Below are 6,240 nucleotides of genomic sequence, written 5' to 3'. Positions count from 1 at the left end.
TGACAGGCGGGGCGTCCCCAGGGAGGAAAACCTCAGGAGCCCCCGCCTGAGCCCCAGCCTGACCGAGTCTGGGAAGCAGTGCCCTTATAAACTAGGGTCTGTACGTGTGGGGCCTGCGAACAGGTCACAGCCTTCATGGGACACGCTCCTCGGGAGGTTCTGTGGGCCGTGGGAGCGCCTGATGTGTGGGAGGGACAGCGTGGCCCACAGCCGCCGCGGCGGGTCTGCTGACAAGCACCGAGGCCCCCCAGATGCTGGCCAGCCCCTCCTGCTCACCTCCAGCCACACCCGCAGCAGCACCTGCAGGCCGCCCTCTCCCGCTCACGCTCGTGTGAGGACGCAGGCTGCCGCTGAGCTCCGCAGTTCCCTCCCGCTCACCACCCCGACCACACACAGCCAACCACAGATATTACTCCAGCAGCGGCCAAAAAGCCTAGAAATAGTGTGTAGGCTTCGGAGAAGTGACCATCGCAGGGGCTGGGGCGGAAGGCGTGGAGACACCACCAGCCACCCGTAGACACCCCGGGCTCAGGCTGGCCTATTTTAACAGCAAACGCTCGATGAATTCATCTTTTCCTCTCTCTTCCTCCACCTCCTCTGTGAGATCTATTTTAAAAGATCAGAATTTTCTTTACATCCACCTCCAAACTGTGCTGCGGGGGGTAAGTGGGACACAAACAGACGGGGGTGGGGCGGGGCGGCGGGAGAAGCGGGGGCACCTGCAGTCCCGGGTGGGGTCTGGTTAGTCAAGCACCTCTGTCCCCCCGGGGTGATGGCAATACTGCAGCACGCTGGGGTCGGACCCCACGGCTCTGTCAGGCCCCCCACCCGTCTCTGTCTCCTCATGGACTTCCCTAGGGGCTTGGGCCCGAGACCGGGGCAGGGCTGTGGGCGGAGACAGCGAGGGGGTGGAGCCCGGCATCTGTGTGTTCCCCCATGCACTTGGACCCTGGCCTGGCCCGCTCACCCTGAAGCCCAGCCGAGGGGGCCGATCGGGAGGACGGTGGGGGACTCGGTGTCTTCCTCGGCTCTCCACTTGGGCTTGGGTCCCACCTCCCTGTCTGGGATCCTGCCAGGTGTGAGCCCACAGCTCAGCCCAGCCACAGCCCTACTCACTGCCCCACAGGGGCAGAAACCTCGGTCAGGAGAATTCCAGCCTACTGAGGGGAGCTGCCCGGACACCTAGAGGCTCGAAGAACCCACGGAAGGCTGTTGAAGTCAACCTGGGGAGGGGCCCAAGGCAGCTCTGTCCAAAGGACTGGATGATGGCAGCGTGGTGGCCCCCAAGAAGTTGCTGGTCAGTGTGGCCTTGTCCTCCACCTGAGAGTCCCGCTAGGGTCCCCCCATCTGGTCTAGCTGGCATCCCAGGATGACATCTTGGCCGGGGAGTACGTGATGCAGCCCCCACCCCTTCATCCCATCCATGATGCCTAAAGGGAACTCAGGTGCAGGAGGGAAGGCAGCAGGTCCCACGTCCTCGTGCACCCCGGTGCTGGTCACCCCAGCTAATTAGCCTGGGGTCCTGCCCGGGCCTGGCCTCTTCCTGCTCAGAGCTCGCAGGTGAAAGGGCTGACATCCCAATGCAGGGGTGCACTGAGACCCCCCTCAGAACCCCTGGTGCTGCTCTTCTAAGGAGGCTCTGGGGAGGGGAGGAGGGAGCCCATCTGTTCCCGCCAGACCACGCCCCACCAGGCTGACCACCCACCGGCTGGCTGTTCCTGCAGCCTCGGCCTGGAGCATCCTGCTTAGCTTATGTTCTGGAGTCCCAGAGATGACCAAGCCCCCCTGGGCCCTCCCCCTGTCACGTGGCTCAGTCCATCCAGCTAGTGCCTCAGTTTCCTGCTGGACAAGGAGCCACCTTGGCCTGGCCTGCTGGAAAGGGCCCACCCCAGCGCCCCAAGCCCTAGACTCTGCTAGGGTCCTGAGTCTCGGGGACTTGTGCACCCTCACCTGTGGTCAAATCCGCACCTAGACTCCTTCCTTCCTCCCCAGGCCTGCCTCTTTCAAGAAGCCCTTCAGGATAACTCCACAGCACGGTAATGTCACCCTCTGGAATTAGGACTGCTCGTGCCCACCTACAACCTCTGTCCACTACACACGCGCGCGCGTGCACGTGACTTACCCTTCTCCTTTAATACTTGCAGTCCCTGCTGTTTGAGTCCAGGCTCGTCAACAGCAGGCCCACTGTGTTGGCTAGCCCGTGAAGCTCCCAGCTCACCCCTCAAGGCCTCTGGATGCGCCCAAGCTTGTCCTCTTAGACCCGCCCCCCCGCCTCCCCAAGCCCAGCCCCCGCGCCCCAGGGAAGCCTTGCTGCCTGGGATGGGGGCAGCTCAAGGAGCACACAGCAGGGATGCCATCGGCGTTTGGTGAACCCGCGTGCGAGGGCCGTTGGAAGACAACTCCCACCTACAGGTGAGATGTTCTTGGAGCAGACCGGGCTGGGAGCCCCCTCCCCTGGGGCAGCAGGACACGGAGCTGCATGCAGGCCAAGTGGCCAGGCCTGTCCCCATCACGTGCCCCCTGCCATGTGGTCACACTGGCTCCGGTGGCCCGAAGATGGACAGTGAGCACCTGCTCCCACCCACCTACTCCTTTACCTCGGGGAATGGGGGTTCCAGAACCCCTTGGGGTGACCCTTGATGGCCTGGTGAGGGCCCATGGCCTGGAGAGAGCAGTGTGTGCTCTGCTGGGGGCCCTGGGGGCAGGCCCTCGCCAGCCAGCAGCAGGACGGCTCCCAGGTCCAGCCCCAAGCACCCCAGCTATGCCCGCTGCCCAGGGGAGCCCCGCAGCTCCTGGCCTGGGCAAACGAGGGAAGAGCCCTGCGAGGGGAGCTGCCGTGTCTGAGACGCAGGCCTGTCTGGTCTCGCGTCCTGGCCCGCACCCTGCCTTCTGGGGGCCGAGGCTGGGGCAGGCCTGGTGGACATGCAGGGTCCTGCATCCTGAGCCAGGTGGGGGCTCTGGGGGTTAATCAGGACCCGCACGAGCCTGCAGCAGCCGGGACAGGGTGGGAAGGCCCGCGGCAGGGAGACCGCAGATGGTGGCATTCAGAGCTAAGGCCAAGGCCGGGCAGTTGTAGACCGTTCCTATGACGGGACACCCACCTCGTTCCAGTAGCCACATGCTCCCTGCCGCCCCAGGCTTGTGACCAGGCTTACCTCAAGGACCTGACCTGAGTGCCAGGTAAGCCCAGGCCTGCGCCCACAGCACTGACCACCCCGCTCCAGGCCCTGGGGCCCTGCAGCTCAGCACTCGCAGGGAGCCCCGTCCGAGAGACCCCATGGAGGTGGCCATGGGGCACAGGGGTCCCCAGCCCTCACACCCCGAAACCCCAAGGGAAGACAGACGGGGCGGGCCTCCCGGATGAGACCCTGTATGAGCCAGTGGCTGCAGGAGGGAGGGCCCCACTCCTGGTCCCGACCACACAGCCCGCCTCGTCCCTCTCAAGGCCAAGGGCAGACAGCAGCCTGGCCCAGACCCACACCAGGGCCCTTCTGGGAAACGAGACACGGTCTATTTTTGCTGGCTGACAACACAACAGAAGCAGCCGCTGTGACTTATCTCTGCCACCCACGGGCGCGGCCACAGAGGCGGCTTTGTGCCCCGGGGCTCCACAGCCCCCCACCCCCCACAGTCCCAGCCAGAGACAGGGTGGGTGGGGGAGGGCCCCAATGAGGCCCCTGAAGGCCCTCGGGCCGCCGGCCCCCGTCTGTGTGAGTCAGCGCCTCCCAGATCGCCCCCTGCGCCCCCGCGCGCCGGCCCTGGAGAGGTCCCCACCAGCCCACGCGGGGCCCCCACTCTGCAGGCAGCATGGCCCACTGCTTTTTGGGGGGGTCCTCTCCAGCCCCAGGCAGGGCTAGCCTCTCCGGCCAGGGTCACCCAAGACCCCCACCGCACCCCAGTATCAGAGGGCCTGGAGTCAGGGTCTCAGGGACCGCAAACCGGAGCCCCTCACCCTCTCCACCCCTGCCGCTGGGGAGGACAATGGCCCTGCCTGCCCCCACTCAGGCCGGGCTGGTCTGGACTGTGGCGCACAGACTTGGAGGAGTCCTGGCTGAGCCGGACACGGGGCAGCACTGCTGGACGTGAGGGTGGACCTGACGGCCCTCTGGGGCCAGCAGCGTCCTCTCCCGTAATGTCGCCACACCCCGCAAGCCCGGCTCAAGCCTGCAGCAAACGTCAGGACCCAGGAGACAGCCTGGCTCCCCCCCACCTGAAGACATGGTCACCTTCCCCCCACAGCCAGACTGGAGTGGACAGGCCCCTGCGAGGCTGGGCAGGGCTGGGGACAGACGCCAGGCCGCAGCCCCCGTGACCCCAGAGGACCTCGATGACGTGGACTGAGGTCTCAGATTGCTGGTCTGCGGGCTCTCAGCTGCCACTTCCCTGCCTGCAGCGTCCCCAGGCTGGTCCCAGGGGCCGAGCCCACACGGTGCAGCTGAGCCCACCCCACCAAGTTCCATGCTGGGGTCACGGATCCCCCCGCAGACAACACCAGCCACGCCTGGCCACTGTGCTCCCGCCAGGGGCTTTGTGCTCCTCAGAGCAAAGCCTGACATGGGGCTCGTCTCTGGACCCCTCCTCCTCGGGTCCTCTTCTGGTCTGCAGCTTCCGGTGAACCAGTTGGGGCCACGGGCAGGATGGGGGCCCATTCCACAAACACAGCCAGGTGGTCTGCAAAGGTGAGCCTGGAAGGCAGGTGAGGCACCTGTCAGGGGGGGCCGTGCCCACTCTGCTTCTGGAGAGTTCTCAAGGCTGCTGACATCAACCATGGCTACTCCGGACGCCCGAGTCCCCTGGAGCCATGAAGCTGGTGCTGTGGTTGACCAGCGCTCTCAAGATATCACTGAGATGGATCAAGTTACAGGACAGTCTATATACACAGGTGACCTCATCGCTGTCATGGAAGGGCAGAGGGCACACGCCTTTAGGCACAACTTCAATGAGTCGTAATAATTGGATGCACCCACCACTCCCACAGCCACGACATGGAGTATTTCATGGCTCCGGAAAGTTCTTTCCTGCCCCCTCCCAGTCAGGCCCCACCCTGCAGGCAACCTCTGCTTGGATTTCTATCACCGTTGTTTCCTTTCGCCTCTTCTTGGACTTCGTAGAAATAGAGTTATATGGAGGTATTATTTTAGGTCTGGCTTCTTTTGCTTGAATTTTTGAGGCTCTCCCATGACGTCCCCTGTCCCCTCTCACTGCCAGGCTGGGTTCCATTGTGCTCCTACAGCACCAACTCCTTTCCCCAAGTTCCTGTTCAGAAATAACTTGAGTTGCTTTTCGGTTTTTAGCGATTATCAACGGAGCTGCTATGAACATGCTTTTACAAGTCTTTCCCCAGACATGTATTTTCATTTCTCTTGGGTAAATAACAAGAAATGGAATTTCTGTGTGGAACAGTAGAAGTATATTGAGCTTTATAAGAAGCGGTCGAAGAGTTCTCCCACCCGGCCGTGTGACCTCATAGCCCCACCACCGTGTTCGAGAGTTCCGCCTGCTCCGAGTTCTTGCCAATACTGGGTGTTGTCAGGGATTTTTCATTCCAGCCGCCAACTGGAGAGAAATGCTATCTCCTTGTGGTTTTTACTGCATGTCCCTGATGATTAATGATGTCTGATGATTTCAAAAGGTGTTTATCTTTGGTAGTAGGGTCTTTATATATTTAGGATAAAGGTCCCATGTTAGAGAGACGCACTGAATCCTTTCTTCCAGTCTGTGGTTTGCACTGTATTCTCTGAGCAAGTGTCTTTGCACGAACAGATGTTTGTAATCTTAGTGAAGCCGAATTTATCTGTTTTCCCTTTGATGTGTATTGTTTTTTGTACCCTTCCTAAGAAAACCATCTCCTGTTTTCCTTTGCTTTTACAGTTTTGTCTATGATCCATCTCTAACTTTTTGTGTGTGGTGAGTTAAGAGCTGAAGTTCATTTTTTTTTCCTCCATCTGTTTATCTGCTTGTTCAATTATTTGTTGGAAAAAAATTTCCTTTTCTGATTGAATCGCCTCATCACCCTGGTAAAAAATCAATTAACCATGGTTCACCACAGTATGGATGTACTAAATACACTTGGAAAACAATCAATTTTATGTTATGTGAATTTCAGCTCAATTTTAAAAAACCAATCAACCACATGTATGTGTAGCTGGGCTTCTGTTCTGCTCCATTAATGTAAATGTCTGTATTCACACCAACTTCCCACCAGCCCAATTGCCGTCCCTACAGTTAGTCTGGAGATCA

The 6,240-nt window shown here is 60.5% G+C and overlaps 1 long non-coding RNA gene across 1 annotated transcript; it reads left to right on the top strand.

Moving 5' to 3' along the window:
- Window positions 1–538: 538 nt before the first annotated feature.
- Window positions 539–2,073, top strand: LOC116646733. Its single transcript, XR_004302202.1, has 3 exons — window positions 539–662; window positions 1,127–1,297; window positions 1,993–2,073. It is a non-coding gene; the product is annotated as an uncharacterized LOC116646733 (long non-coding RNA).
- The last annotated feature ends 4,167 nt before the right edge of the window (window positions 2,074–6,240 follow it).

The sequence above is a fragment of the Phoca vitulina genome, unplaced genomic scaffold (assembly GCF_004348235.1).
Source record: "Phoca vitulina isolate PV1807 unplaced genomic scaffold, GSC_HSeal_1.0 scaffold1, whole genome shotgun sequence".
Taxonomy (NCBI): Eukaryota; Metazoa; Chordata; class Mammalia; order Carnivora; family Phocidae; genus Phoca; species Phoca vitulina.
The sequence above is the reverse complement of the archived record's forward strand: the minus strand, read 5'-3'. Positions and strand labels throughout refer to the sequence as shown.